Source organism: Lutjanus erythropterus, chromosome 10 (assembly GCF_056507025.1).
Source record: "Lutjanus erythropterus isolate fLutEry1 chromosome 10, fLutEry1.hap2, whole genome shotgun sequence".
NCBI lineage: Eukaryota > Metazoa > Chordata > Actinopteri > Lutjaniformes > Lutjanidae > Lutjanus > Lutjanus erythropterus.
In genome coordinates, this window is record NC_139326.1 from 34,969,402 (window position 1) to 34,986,107 (window position 16,706).

Below are 16,706 nucleotides of genomic sequence, written 5' to 3' on the forward strand. Positions count from 1 at the left end.
TTCTTCTTCTTCGTCGTCTTTCTTTTTCTTCTTCTGGACCGTTAATTAATGTCGCCGGCACCAACATGTTTGTAGTTTATATTAGCGTGGATAATGTGGCAGCAGGTGAGCAGTTTGTTCGTATCACAGCCATAACGTGTACCTATATAGTGCCATTAAATAGCATGTCAGCCCCGCAGCCTGTAGCTTAACCCACTGAGCTCAAAGTTGAATTTATAAACCACAATGCTGACAGGCTATACGCTTGTATTCCTGAAAACAAACGTTGGAATAAGGTTGAGGGAAAGCTAAACGCTGTTTTCAGTGTCCACTCCTCCACCCCCCTCCTCTCCTCTCTCCTGAAGCCGCATAGGGCTGCTCGGCCGGGGGGGCTGTGTAATTGTATTCCCCGCTAATGTTTGTAAATCAGCCTCGGCCGGCGCAAGGGCAACGTCTCTGCCGTTTGACTGATGTTCTGTAACATGAGAGATGACAGCAGCATGGCAGTCCGGCTCCCTCGGAAAAGCCTACCGAGGAGGAGAAATCAGATCTGGTTGGTGGCTGCTCTCGGTTGTCTTGGTCGGGTGTTATTCCAGCTCCCAGCCGCTGGACCTCTCTCTCTCATCCAGGCTGGGGATCCGGAGAGGGGCGAGGAGGGAGCTATTGTTGTTGCGGCTGCTGCTTCACGTATAGCGTCCTCTCATCCTGCTTCAGCCCCGGCACCACAGGACCGTGTAACATTTATGATAGATGTATACATTCAAGGTTTTTCATTAAATGTGACTGAGTAGCCTAGGAGCTAAATCTGAACTGCCCCTTAAGGATGCCCAAGCCATTACCTAGTGTCATGAGCAGTGATGTAGTGGTATATAATAAAAAGGTTAGCCTCCAGTCCAGTGAGCATCAGAAGGCACACGGCCACTAAAATATCAAGAAAAAAAAAAAAATCACGAAACCTGCAGAAAAGTGTTAGTTCATGCTTGTGTTCCCTTGAATGACCTTATCCTCATGTAAAATGAATCACTTTGATTCTGCTTGCAGTGAAATAGTAGTGCCTAAACATACTGCAGGAGGATTATTTTCAGTTTATAAAGGTGGATGAATAATGTCACCAATAGGCTGAAGGTGGATGAAATAGATAGAGCTGCAATGATTATTGTATTAATCAATTATTTGCTAAGTATAAGATTAATCACAAACTGTATTGATTAATTGTTTTGAGTCATTTTTGAAGGAAAAAATCTCCAAATTCTGTGATTTCGGCCTCTTAAATGTGAATATTGCTGGTTTCTGTACTTCTTTTTAACAGTGAACTGAATAGCTTTCAGTTGTAAATAAAACAAGACATTTGCAGATGTCATGTTACGCTATAAGAAACGATGATCAACATTTGTCACCATTTTCTAACATTTTATTAATAAAAGAACTAATTAATCAAGAAAATGACTGACAGATTAATCGATAATGAAAACAGTCATTAGTTGCAGCCCTAGAAATGAATGTAGGTGTTCACTTCTGCAGCATTCCTGCACTTATGCTTGTAACATTAGAAGTAAAACACTGTTAATCATCTGGATAATTTTGCAAACAGGTTTTTTTTTTAAATCTTGAAGAAATACAGTTACTGGCCAACATTATCCCGTTATAGATGTATTAAATAAGGAAAAATGCACATACAGATGTAAACTGGCTTGAATTATTTCAACTATGAATAGCGCGCCTTGACTTTGTCCTCTATCTGCTCTGGAAGGGTGCCCTTTTTATGCTTTTAAACCAGTTTGTTAATCATATAACATCCGTCAGGCTGTTGGTAATGATCATTTGACAGTTGTCTTTTTTAATTTTCTACTGAAATTCTTGAAACCTTTTAATATTTCACAGGATTTGATCATATTATCTCGTCATCAGCAGCTCTGGTGAATATTCTTACGAGCCTCTGGTTGCAAACATGCCTGTAGCTTAAATGTGACATCGTCTGCTACATGTGTCAGAAATCAATTAATTCACTTATTTCTCATTCAGTCATGGTTGGAGTCAGTTTCTGGCAGTGTAAAATCACTACAGCTGTCTCACCATCTCTAAGCCCATACCGAACGGTACTCTTGCTATATCTGAGGACATCTACGAGCTATTTATTGTAGCGGCTCACGCCGGAACATTTATTTTCTCATTACAAGTTATTATATCAGTAAACTGAGTGTGCAGTTTTTTTGTGTTTGTGCAGTAGATCTGTGCCTCCGAGTTGAACAGGATGAATAATTCACCTGCAGGCTGATGAAAAGAGGGCAGGGAAAGTGCGAAGCGCTGAGGTGGAGTGACCTTGGTTCCTGCTGGCTGCAGGTCACCCGGCCGTTGCTGTGGTAATCATTCACACCAGCCAGATGGCATTTCCGTGGGCGAGCATGAAAAGGACGGGTCAGGGTCTGTCCTGCCAGGTCCTGCCAGGCCCAAAAACAACTCTGGGCCAATACGGTACCTGGAGAGACAGAGCACGGGGCCTGTAGAAAGACTTTGCAGAGTAGGTGATGAGAATGTGGACGTGGTTGAATCAGGTGGAAATGCAGCTTGATTACAGTCGTGTTGGTTTTGTTCATTCCTGTATTATTCATTGATCACTCATATACTTTAATTGCCCTTTAAGCACTCAGAAAAAAGGCACTTGCAGGATATGATCAAAGCAGACCAGAAAGACTTTTATTTGATTTAACTTGAGAAAACTTGGGCTCCATGCCTTTACTACCAGTTACTTTTATCCCTGTGTTGTTTTTAGCGATGTCGCAATGCTGCGCTCATACGGCGAAATAATGCTCCGCTTATTTGTTACCATCTTTTAGCCTTGTTTCCACTCTTCTCTTCCATGAATCTAAGAGGCAGTGGGGTTTTAGATCAGGAACAAAAGCTTGTGATTGTACTACATTTAGCATGACTCAGTTGCTCTGGTGTCAGCTCTAATCCGCACACAGAGACAACAGTATTGCCAAACAGTGAAATTGCTTTGCAGCCTGTGAGCCTGGCTGCCTCCGCTGCCAGCCTGCTCTGTGTGCTGTTTGCCAGTAGCTCCCCCACACACACACACACAGACACACACACACACACACACAGACACACACCAACCCTGCAATCTCAAATTGGCTGTGAAAATCGGTCTCTGTCTCCCTTTCATTCATGCTTTCATATATTTGTTTGCTGATATTGTTAATGTCAAATGCATCAGCATAATCTCATTGTAGTGGAGAGTAAGTAAGTCCAGAGCGTCTCAGATCTTGTATTATTTATCACAATGACTGTATCATTTTATTCATATGCTGTGATAGATAGAAAAGGCTTTAAAGTTGACCTCCACAGTGGTGCTATATGTGCTCATTATCTCATTTTCAAGACTTGTCTTTTGTTGTCAGCTCTTTCAAATCTTCAGTGGATTAAGCACTGCGTTTATATGTAAAAGCTGCCCCATCATCATAATCAGCGCCGGTTTGCCTCCCATATAAACATTTCTTAACATGCCTTCATTATTACCACTCCTGTGAATCGATGGGTGGGGCATGTCTGTCACGGTCCCGTATCCTTCGGGTTGCCCCTCTCTTCCTTTGACAGTGACAACAAAGCAAATAAGAAAGAGGGGAGCTTTTACAGGACTATCTGGGGCAAATTGAGATGTGAAATCCAGGAGCCATAACCCCGCTACATAAAACGCAGGGAACATTAGAGAGCGAGAGGAGTGAAACAGACTTCAGCATTAAGCTGTTTAACCTCTCTGTGTAGCATTAGTGGTAGAGACTTCAAAGCAGATGCTTCAGCGTTGGAAGCAGAATGACAAATGGGTTTAGAGACAGCTACGGTGAGCATTCTCACAGGAAGACTAGGCCTGTCATTAATGTCAGCTTAATCACTTTGACCTTCCTTCAAGTAGATTTCCATACCTATCCAATCATTTTGCCTTGCTTGTGCTCCTGTTTGCAGACTGCTGTATGTGCTGCTGTTTGATAAGGCCGCGTGTGATGATGTTACTGTCTATATCAGTGAATGTATACTTGAAATGTCCTCCAAGCTGGACTATTAAAGGATTGCTATAAAACTTTCCTTTTAGTGGTATGTAGCCATGCATTTTGCTTGGGTTTTATTTTGACATATGTGTCTCTGAAATTTTTGCCTCTACCCCAATGTAATGGTGATGAATGCAGTTTCCTTTCTGTTTATAACAGCTTTCAAAAAATGACAGCTGCAGAAAGTATCTTTCAAGAAACAACCATCCATAGCCCTGACCCAGTACCGTCACGTTACATATCACTGTTCTGCATCTCTGCCTCCCAAAAATCAAGACATTTCAGTCGCAGATCGGCTCTAAAATTAAACATGAGAAGCCTTGTAAGATTTCAGATTTTATCAATGATATCATTGTGATGTTTCACTGTGGTCATCATCATATACCAGTTTGGTAGACATCACCCAACCCTGGTTCTAGATACGGGCTTTCACATTTTTCACAACTGGCTTCCATAGTTTTTAGTTTCTAGTCTTCTAGTGACTTATAACATGAGGAAAACAACCTTAGGTGGGCCCAGAGCATCAAAATACATGTTTTACTTTTCTATTACTATCAATACAAAAAATGTTAAAAGTAAAGGAATAGAATACCATTTTATATAGTAGTTTTTGGGTAATATAACTTCCTACCACCAGTGTCAGCACTGAGCACCCTGCTGCTGACAGCAGTCCAATATCAAAGTGAAAAATAAATCCTTCCTCATCTTTGACTTGACCTGGGTTGTGTCCAAAATGACTCACTCATTCAGTACTGCCTCCTCACTATTTGGAGATTTCTATGTAGAGGACTATATAGTGTGCTCACTGTATAGTCAAGAAAAACATTTTCAAACACTACTGTCTGCGCCGTTAATGATGCCATTACCGTTCTTTTTCTTTCAGTGCAATGCATGATGGTATATATTGCTTGTTTAGTGACCATTGGTTGTCCACAACTTTTCATGATGCACTGTGGGATACTTTGAGTCCACTTTATAGGGTATAAGAATTGTCATTATACATAGGGACAGCAGCACATGTTGTGGACTATACAGTGAGTGATTTTGGACACAGCTGTGGTTTGTATTGATGGTAACTGAAGAAACCTTTAAATCAGACTAAAGGTGTTTTTTCATTTGTTACTTCGCACCTGCCTAATGTTTTTTTTTTTCGTGAAGGTTGCTTAACACAAGGAGTTTCCTAATGAGTTTTTAACACCTTTTCCTGTAAAACAATTTTATGAGGCACTCATTGACCAGAATGTCTTCAGTTCTAGAAGATAGCGATGTAGGACCACGATGCCTAAGATGATAATTGCAGAACTAGGTGATGATAATTGGAACTAGTTTCTCCCAAAGAAGGAGTCCCTGCAAGAACTGTTGACAGCACGCGCTGTGGATTTTACACAGTAACACAGACATTGTTATTCTGGAAAGAGATGTTGCTGCTAAATGTTTTCAATGCTGTGAGCACCTCAAATGAAATTCCATTCACCTCAATTTTATCGGGGTCGAGGAGAAATCCAAGAGACTGATGCCTTAAAACCTGAGCAAATCAAACCTAAACCATGACTAGATGCCACTAGAGGTAAGTTAGAAAATGTTTTTTTCATAAATTAATTGAACTGACTGACTGATTGAACCACATCAGCTGAATCAGGACACATGATGTCATAGTATTGATCGCTAATTGTTGTGGCTAATGAGTGCTAAGAATTTTGTCATTATCCTGTCATATTTTGGTGTTTTCATCTTAAAACTCTACCTGAATGATTCTGTTTTTGGACGCTTGCTGTTTTAATGTCTTCTCTTATGAAGTGTTGTGCCAAAAAAGCACAGAACCCCCCAATGTTTCAGCAGGAACGCCCCCTTGGTAGTTGACAGTGCTTCATAGCAAGAGACGCCAGATTTTTCATAGCAGCGCGTTCTCCGTTCTGCTGCCCCTAGGCTGGAGCAATTGCTTTGCAGGAGTAAATAACCAGCTTTAACAAAACTTCAGGGACACATTAGTCTGCTGGAGGACGGCTCCATGGCGGTAGGGCAGCCTCTTCTTCCCTCACAGTGAGGCAGGCGGAAGCGTCAGGAGGAGAGAGGTAATGGCTCATCGGCATGGGTATAAAGCTGTGTCCTCTCTCCCTGCTGACAGCCAGTCCCATGCCCAGCAAGTCCATATTGAGCTGCGTTTCTCCACCGCGGCCTTGGCTTTATTTGTTTTGACTGTCTGACGCCACTGCAGACGTATTGAGCACCCGTCCTTTCTTGTTCATTTTACTGGGCTTACAATGAATCCCACTGCCCTCCCCTACTCTCAGTCTCCCTCTCTGTCTCTCCATCTCTCTTACCTAGCATGCCTCAGCTGTGTTTGGCAGGGTTTCACTTGCTCTATTTCATTCCTCTATTGTCCATTTTGTCCTTCATGACTAAAAAAAAAACAACAAAACCAAAAAAAAAACAAAAAAAACAGAAGCTTACCTTTATTTCCCCAATGTGCAAGTGCCAGGCTTTTGTACGGTGTGTGTTCTGACGTCGGTTGTCATGTAGCGTGAGTTAGCATGGTGTGAAGGGTGCTCCTGGGCCCCCGGCACACTCATGAGATCAATGCTTCACTAACCTTCTCCAGGTTGTCTTTGGGGATTCTCAGGCGCTCTCATTATGTGCCACTGCTCAGAGTGTGTTTACCAGACTGGAGGAATAGTAGTCCTGTGCATGCCACCCATTTGTAAGGCCCATTTGTCCTCATTTAAGTGGGGAAGAGAGAAGACCCAGGAAAAGACGGCCTCTCGGTGGTCTTTTGAGCATTAAACCAGCGTTTGCTATTACTAAGCAGATGTGCTCTTATTTGTCAAAATAACACAAAAGGTGTGTTATGGCAAAAGCAGATGGATCAGGCTTGTTGTGTTAGCCAGTCTTGTCTTTGTGCAGCTGCTACCCCCACACAGTTAATTACTCTCTTATTCATCCCCAACAATGGGAGGGGATAGAATAAATCTGAGCCGCGCACTCTCGCTTCTTCACCGCGAAGGTGCAGACTGGGACCCTAAAGCGAGCGAGTGGCTTCAAGAGGTACAGTTTATCATTTTTAATGGAGAGGAACAGGAAGTGGAGACATGAAGCTGGGCTCTGTGATTTATACACCGCCTCAGTCGGGGGAGAAAAGAGCAAGTCTATCTCCCTGTCCACACCTCTGGTTTGCAGCCCTTCGGTATTCTCGGCTCCTCTTCAACACCAACCAAAATACACTTGCACTTCAGCCTCTCCAGGGAAATAACAACACGAGAATTTGCCTATTTAACCATACGCTTTTGGAGAAAAAAAAATCACCCTATTGATTTATTATCCATTATTAATGTCAGCAATTATATATGTTAACACATGCAGTCTAATTAGTTATTGCTGGTGTGTAGGAGGTACAGTATCATCCCAAAAATCAGTCTGCATCTCTCCACCGCCTCCTGCCTCTCTCAGTTTATTTGGTTTTGTTGTTCCCTGAAAAGCCCAGTGATGTCATGCCTCCATTGTCACCTGTTCATTTACTTTCGTAGTGGAGGGCATCGGGGTATTGATTAGGGTTTGCAACTGTGTTAGCAGCTCTGCCGGTGTGTAATATAGGCCTTGAGGCTATTCTGTCTTTCCGTTCAGTCTCACGAGTGCTTTCCAGACCTTGTAATCTTAATTAAATATGCAACTTTTGATCGCAACAGGGTCACTATTTTTGCATTTAAATGTGGTCACAGAACCCGCACCACCACTGCCTCCCCCATAGCTGGGAGAAAAGGCAGACATTTTGAATCTTAATGCAAATAAAGGCAGAAAAGAACAAAGAACTGAATTGAGTCGCTCCTTTTTCAATTTCCCTTGTTAGCCTCCTGCTGCATTCCCCCTATAGTTTTTTTTTTTTTCTATTTTTTTCCAGATGAATTTTATGATATTTTCCTCCCCTCCCCTCCCCTCTCCACCTCTCCCTCTTTCTCGCTCCTCTCTCTCCTCACTCCTCGGCAGTTTTCCCCAGACAGGTTCCACAGTGTTTTAGAGGGGATGGATTTAATTGCTCTGTGGGGATTGGTTGGCTGTGCCGGGCTCGGCTGTTTAATTAGTGTACCCTGCCGGGATTGGTTTAATGCTTCATGATCTTGAAATTGTCTGATTGTTCAGCCCTCTGGGGACTCTCCCTGCCTACGTAGGCCAGCAGGTTTAGCTAAACATTGCTCCAGGCTTGTGCTGTATGCAGCAGGAGGGAAGAGTACGCCTAAGGAACTGAAATTCGGTTGAGGTGGGGGGGTTAGGGGGGTCAACGTGTATGACAGACCAGGGGACATGCATGTGAAGTGGACAGTCTGCTGGGTCCTCCTGAGTTCTTGACTGCAGGAAGTCTGTGCAGACCTCACAGGAATGTTTTCCTTACAATTTTTCATCTCAGCTTGATGCTATATGGAAATGATCCTATTGACTATTAATGCAGTACCAATATTTATACTGTGATACAGTGTTTCTTTATGATAAGCAAGCATATGATTTTTAGCTGCAGCCAAGCAAAATAATTTGCTATGCATGTGGCTCTCTGCTTGGCCCACACATTTGGATGTCTGAATGGATGTCTTGTATTTTTGAAGCTGCATGCTCTCGCTGACTTGTTTTGAAAATCTCTGCTGCAGAGAGGCCATCAGGATCATTTCGCGTGGATCTCTGAATGATGTGCTTGGTCACCTTGAGTGAGCGGAGCGGGTGGAAATTACATTTGTGTAAATGGGCGCGGGGTGTGTCTGCGTCCCCTCTGTAGCCTTCCATGGGATGCCCTTGGTTTGGTTCAATCATGGCAGCGGTGTTGACCTCAACAGTAAATGTGCTTGGCATTAGATCCTGGATAAGGGAAGAGCGTGCGTGGTGGCGGTGCAGTCCAGCACAGATAGCACCTATTGAAGGCTAAGCTCATTCCGCTTCATCAGACTTATCGAGCCTGTTCATTCAAAGAACTCAACCTTCAAGTGCATAAATCTCCAGTAGATGATAATAAGAATACCTTCCTCTGCCTGGACTTTATAGTGTGTTTGTCCTCACAGTGAACGATGACTGAGTGTTCTGGTGCAACAATGATTACTTTTTGTTAGAGCCAGACGGATATATCGCTCAGTCGATATTATCAGCCTGATATTGGCCTAACACAGCTATACCGGTATATATTGGTATCGACGTATATGTTGTCTGATATTTTTATTATACTATAATGCCAAATGTTTTTATCTCTTTAGTTTTATGGCCAGTATTTTATATTTAATTTCTTTCTTATTTGTGTTTTTTAGATATGTAATAGCAGCAGGATATTTGGCAGTTTAACAGTAAACGTTCTTGTAAAAAATATGATAGCGGGGCACTGATACATGAGTGTCATACAACATGACTTTGCCCCTCTAGGGGAAATGTCCTGTATGGGACGCCGCTTGGAATTAGCAGGTTCCCGTTTAAGGGTTAATAAATTGCATGGCAGTAGATTGGTGCATAGACTTACTGTTGATACAGATACCACATATTATTTATAGACTTACTGTTGATACAGATAACAGTATTGCAGGCATTTTGCAATGCTGGTTAGAGTTTTCACCGAATATTCAATGATTGAAATCTGTCAATATTGGCTCCTGATACGATACTGGATCAGATCAGGTCCATATCTAATACTGGTATTGTACAACATAAATGCTGATACCAATACAGACTGATGCTTGATGCCTGTGCTTGACCAATATCAGGCCCATAATATCGGTTGAACCATATATCAGTTTGGCTCTAGAATATCAGCCAATTTATTGATATCAGATTTTTTTTTAACTCCCTCATATTGGTATCAGCTGCAAGAATCCAGTATCAGTCGGGCTCTACTTTTTGTCTGGGAGCTTTCTTCATTAAGAATCCTACAGGTAGATGTTACGCAGATCATGTATGCTGCTGTTGTTTACTGGATCGTGTGAGCTCTACCCAAGGGGTCATTTTCTCTTATTCCTGTGTTCACTATTGTGTTTGCACCCTGAGAGACGCAGAGCGGATGCGCACGATCACCAAGGTGATAGACCACATGGCAACCCAAGCGGCTCCCAAATGAGAGTTGCACCCCGAGCCTCATCCCTGCTCTCTCTGGGGGAGATGCCCTGATTACTGAGTGACTTTGTGCTGGAGTTGAGGGCCCTCTCCAGCTGTTGGGATTGTTTGTGCAATGATGATAAGGGGTTGTGAGTAATCAGAGCTGGGTTGTGTAGACAATCTTTTAATCTCTCTATCATGAACGTTGCTCAGTTATGTTGGAACATTTTATCCATTTGTGATAAATGTTATTTCCTTTTCATTTAGCCTTAAATAATAGCTGGACTAGCAGAATATAACATGAGGTCTGGTCATATTGGTGGCTTTCAAAATATTCACTGTGTTCTGTTATTTTTAAGGGGGGAACCTCAGGTCAATTGTGGATCATAGTCAAAGTCAACAATGCTGCTCTTTCATAAATAAGCCCTAGGACTTAATATTGTAGGGCTCGTTCTCCTTCAAAGATAAAAATATTATTGCATCCCAACGCCATCCCCCACTGCCTTTTGGGCAGGGTGTGAGTCTAGCGTCCGTCTAGACGTGCGGCATCATTAACCTGCCGCGACCTCGGCCCCTGATGAATTTACTCTCACATCCCCTGCAGCCTAGCGTTAGCAGCCCTCCTCCTCGTCCACTGGGAGCTGGGGCTCCTCTGGACTGGCCATTAGAGCCACTAGCCTCTACTGGCAGGCATTAATAGGCCAAGTGGCCGGAGCCTCTCTCAGACTGCTGAATAATTCAGACCGTCTGGGCCGTGTCTAGTCCCGGGGCGCAGGGGGATGTGAACTGGGGAGCAGGGTGCAGGGGGCTGCATGGAGGTGCAGGGGTTAATAACAGGTCTGCCTCTCTGTGTCAGCAGCTGCTCAACCCCCTCCACCCCCAGCCAGCGCACCCAACCCCACCCCACGTATGAAAGAATCCTATTCAGTTGATTAGATTTTTCAAAATGGATCAATTTTTAATCAGCGGAGCATCTGACTACGGTCAATACCATTGTCGCTGGGAAGACAGTTGCTGGACAGCCGTCTTTATTTACAGGAATGTTTGTTTTTTACTGTATGCAGATGTAGAGGCAGGAAATGGCCAGCTCAGACCACTGCACCACTGCAGTCCCTGGCCTGTCCAGGCAGGGGTCTGGCCTCATCATGCATGTGTGCAACAACAACACCACCACCACCAAGGCTGCAGCAAATCCAACGCTCTCTGATCATGCCTTTTGGAAGATCAGTCCTGAATATTTATTCACATCAGAGCAGAAAGGTGGATTAGTCTAATGTCTTTTCCTGTGTGAGTGTGGGTCCGTCCAAAGAGACTTCTCTTACCCATTTGCATCTGCATAAGTAGTGAGTAGGAGTGAGGAGCCAACAAACTAGCTGTAATACTGCCATCAAAATTTCATTGGGCTGTGGGGAGACCCTAACATGTTAAATAATGAGGAGCCCATAAACTTAATGTTCAGAACCTCTCCGCAACTGCTGACGACGTCTAGTTATGACTCGATACGTAGGCAGAATTATGAGGAGATAATCCTTCTTCAGAGTGCTTCTCATTTATGCACATCTGGTTCTTTAACACCCAACCCACAAATATGCATTGTGTGATCACTTCAAGAATCCTCCAGTATGTTGAGATCAGAGAACTTTTTTATAAAATATAAGCACCATCACACCAGTTTGGGACAATATGTAGGACCTGTCTGACATGTAACATGCCACATGTTTTTTATGGGTACCACTATACAGAAAAACTGATCATAAAATAATTAAATGTGTAAAGAAATAAATGAACATAGATATGTTTAAAACATAGACTTGCCCACACAGTGTCCTTTTTAAACAGTGAAGATGTTTCAGTAAACAAGGTCAAATGGTGCAATGTGGTGTAAAATCAATAATGTTCTGTCCTGATGGGGTTAAATCAATATATCCAAGTCAAAAAGATGAATCAATAATAAGACAACACGACACATAATTTAAAGTGCAAATATAAAATATCACTCACTCCTTTCTACTTAAAAGATACTTTTATATTATCCACAAGCTGAAAAACATAAGAGTGAGGAAAGAATATAAAATATGACAATTAGCTGAGGTTTAAAATGCCAGACATGGGCATGTTGTGTCTGTGACAATTGTCATACTACATAACACCTCATAAACTGTCACAAAAATGAGTGAGGCTTTAATGACCCAAACAGAAAACTGTGCCAAGACAAAGTCTTTTGTTCTTATAATTCTAAATAACTGTATTGACTTCAGGACTGAAATAATACAGGTATTAAAAAGCAGTTCAGTTAATGTATGCAACTGTTTAAACTGTACTGTAGTACTCTGCTTTCATGGTAGGGCACTTGACATACAACATAAAAATGAGCGTGATAACTAATGTAATTTAAACTGGTATCATTTAAAAAAGTTACAATACCAGTACTAATACTAGTACCCTTAAAGTGATACCAATATCAATATCAATACTTTTTTTTATACTTCATTTTATACCCATCATGTGAATGGAAGCACTCCTAAAATAATCCTCCAGCAGTTCATGCATTTATTTTTTATCAGATGGCACATCTTTGCAGATGTTTAGGAGGTAAAATTTATTTTTCATGAACTAAAAATTGTGCAAATTGTGGTCACTTTATGCAAAATCCCTAAACTAGTCAAAATATTTGTGTGCCAAGAGGTTTTGAAGTTACTGATCAAATTGTAGAGGCGTTTGTCAGTCACCTTTTAAACGAGTCATTTCGTTTTTATTTTTACTGGCAAAAATCTGGCTAGAGAGATTTGTTGTTGTGGGTCGCATTATGTTTAAGATCCAGACCACTTCGGTATCCTTGAGAATGAAGAAGAATGAGCAGAAAGACCATGAGGCAAAACAAATGCACAGATCCTAAATAATAATGATAATAATAGTATAATACTGCACATATGTAGCTTTTTTTCAAAACAAGTTATTGAGCACTTCATAGTCATGAAAGATAAAAGACTGAGCAGATGACATAGATCAATACAACAGAAGGACTCTGAGGCAGTGATGGAAAAGCTGAAATAAAATAAGCAGAACGTTCCAGCTACAAGGATATTAAAACAATAGACTGTAGTCAGGAAGATCATATCCCACTTACAGCATGTAAACAAAAGCAGCAAGACTCTTAAGACATAGTTAACTAAACAGCGACCACATATTATTTATAAACGCTGTCACTGAGGTCTGTGATTAGTTTGTCGTGAAACTTTATCCTATAGATACAGTACATACTTAAAGAAAAGACAAAGTCACAGTATCGACCAACACGAGACACTATAAAATCATAGCAACATTTTAAATAAGGAAATATTATCCAGTTTTAATTTACTAACATTAATTGTCATATTGACTGTAGTACATGACATAATGAAATATTGAATGACACATTGGCATATTGACATCACGACCTATTGGCAAATGACACTGGAATGACATAATGACATATTGTCATCATGGCATGGTGGCATCATGGCATATCGACACATCACATAATTACACATTGGAATCCTGTTGCTTACTACCAATGTAACTAAAGGTCCAGTGTGTAAGATTTTCAGGGATCTGTGGGCAGGATATGTTAGAAATTGGATATAATATTCAGAAGTTTGTTTTCATTAGTGTATAATCACCTGAAAATAGGAATTGTTGTGTTTTTTGTTTAAATTAGAATGAGTTCTTTATATCTACAGAGGGCCCGGGTCCTCTTCCACGGAGTCCGCCATGTTGCATTGCCATGTTTATACAGTAGCCCAGAATGGACAAACCAAGCACTGGCTTCAGACGGAGGTTATTGTGTTTTTCACAACGTTCACAGCCATAGTACGTTCTCTTAAATGCTTGCAAGGGGAGGGTGAGGTGAGGAGTATTTAGTTGGTTGCGACCTGCAGTCTCAACAAGAACAAGGCTGATATATAGTTCAGCTGATATTATCAGCTTGATATTGGCCCGGCACAGCTATATTGGTCTGCATCTGTATCTGTTTATATGTTATCCAATATTTGTACAGAATATAATGCGGATTGTTTTTGCTTTGAGTTTTATAGACAGAATTTCTGTGTATTTTCCTGTATTCCCTTTTCCACATTCAAGTTTTGCTATTTGTGTTTGTTTAAAACAGTTATGTAGAATAATTTGAAATGCCAGTGAAAGTTTACTGCTTCCTTGCTCTGATGTTGCGTTTGACTTATGATAATAATCTAATATTAATAAATACAGGCTGATGAATTGATATACAAATGTTTTATATTAGCATATCCAATATCAATCAGGTTCCAATGTCACTGCTTGATGTCACTAAATCCTACAAACTGGTCCTCAAAGAACAAACATCTACTGCATGTTATCATACTGTTACTGTACAGTTCTTATGACATAGTTAGCTGAATATTGACTACACATCATTCATAAAGGCTGACATCAGGTTTGTGATTAGTTTGTCATGATATTTTATCCTATGGATATATTACGTACTTTGTTTATAAAGACATATATACTATATAAAGAAATGCCATAGTCACACTGTCAAGTCAACTAACATGAAACACTATAAAACCATAGCAAAATGTTCAAAAGGGGAAATATTATCCTGTTTCCATGTACTCTATACTAACATAACTGGCATATTGACATAATGGCTTATTGAATGACACATTGTCATATTGACATTATGACACATCAGCAAATGACATTAAAATGATATTTTAACCCTGTGACATAATGCCATGACGGCATCATGGCATACAGGCACAATGCCATATTGAGTCATAGACATAATGACATGTTAGAATATTTAATAGTGTGTAATTAAAGGACCAGTGTGTATGATTTAGGCAGCTCTATTGCAGAATAAGGCAGAATTTGAATATAGTATTCAGTATATTAGTACATTTTATTGGCGTATAATTACCCAAAAATACAAATTGTTGTGTTTTTGTTACCTTAGAATGAAGCCTTCATATCTGCAGAGGAAGCGAGTCATCTTTCATACAGTCTGACATGTTTGTACAGTAGCCCAGAACGGACAAGACAAACACTGGCTCTAGATATGCCTTGCAGTCTGCAACCTCATCGCCAGATGCTGCTAAATCCTACACACTGGTCCTTTAAGAACAGATAACTCCTGTATATTATCTTACATACTTTAACTTAACAGTTAAGATTCTCATGACATAGTTAGTTGAACAGTGACTAGATGTCACCTGTAAAGGCTGGAATGTTCATATAGATTAGGGCTGGGTGAGATGGACAAAAGCAAATATCACAATATTTTTAACTAACTACCGCTATATACATATATTGATATTGCAACAGTATTGCAGAGAGAGCTGCAATACCTTTAATACCAGGAAAAGACAACACTTATGCCATATCACAAACGATATCCAAAATCTAAGATGATCTTAGGTCTCCTATCATGATATCAACAAAATATTGATATATTGCTCAGCCCTACTAAAGATACAGTTCATACATACAAAAAGGCTTTAGTCACAGTATAAAACAACATGAGATAATATAAAATCATAGCATAGTTTAATGAAGTTTTATCCTGTTTCTATGTACTCACATAACTGGCTTATTGACTCTGCTGTATAATGTAATGACATATCGAATGACACTGATATATTGACATCATGAAATATTGGCAAATCACACTGGAATGACTTTTTGACCCTATGACACAATAGCATGTTGCATCATGGCATGCAGGCAGAATTGCGTATTAACACATAGGCTTAATTACACGTTGGGATACTATTGCTTAATACCAGTGTAATTAAGGATCCTTGTGTCTTCTGTTTAAGTGCAGCCCTGTGGAGTCACGAGCTGATTGGTAAATATTCCATTGTTGGGTTATATATTGTATTTGGAGCACAGCATTTCTGAGAAAGGCCTTAGATAAAATCAAAAACTCATGAATGACAATGACCATATTTTCAGTGGGGAAGCAAATCAGCATTTTTGCATTACAGTGTTTAATCAACGAGTTAAATTGCAATTATTTATTGTAGCTTTAGTTTTGCTTCATATTTTTGGTGCTTCAGTTTGTAACTGACAATGGATGGAAAACAACAAGACAGGCTTTTCCAGAGATCAGACTTGACATAAAAACCCCTGTCCTCCATCTAATCTTCCTTCTCAAGCGTCAAACTTGTGCAAAAAGAAGCAACGCTTTCACCAAGGAGTACTTTATTTTTTTGCTCACTAATGAAAATGTTTTGAATCTCTTTGCTGCTGTGCCAATGGCGTTGTTTTCCTTCTTTTCTCTCTGATTATAGAACTGTATAAACTGGGCGAGATTCTGAATTCTTAGCTGATTGCATGCCTGTAGCCATGCACTTTCTCCGCAGACCTCTTTCTCCTGATAGCCTCCTTTTTTCTGGTTACAGTGAGATGCAGTGCACTTTATATGCAGTTATGCTGAATAGGTGCTGATGTATGTTGAAAACAGTTTTGCAGGTGCCTTGTCAAAATGTGCAGCGGATAGGCAGTAACACAGTTCTGTTTAATATGCTATCAATCAGCCGCTGGATTCCCATTTGTACATACAGTATTATGAGCCTACTGTTCCCCAGACTATCACGACACTGCTGGTGTTTAGCT

The 16,706-nt window shown here is 40.7% G+C and overlaps 1 protein-coding gene across 1 annotated transcript in view; it reads left to right on the forward strand.

The window, feature by feature from the left end:
• The window catches only part of cux2b (cut-like homeobox 2b), a 119,143-nt gene that overhangs the window by 1,204 nt on the left and 101,233 nt on the right, over nt 1-16,706 (forward strand). The window lies entirely within an intron of this gene.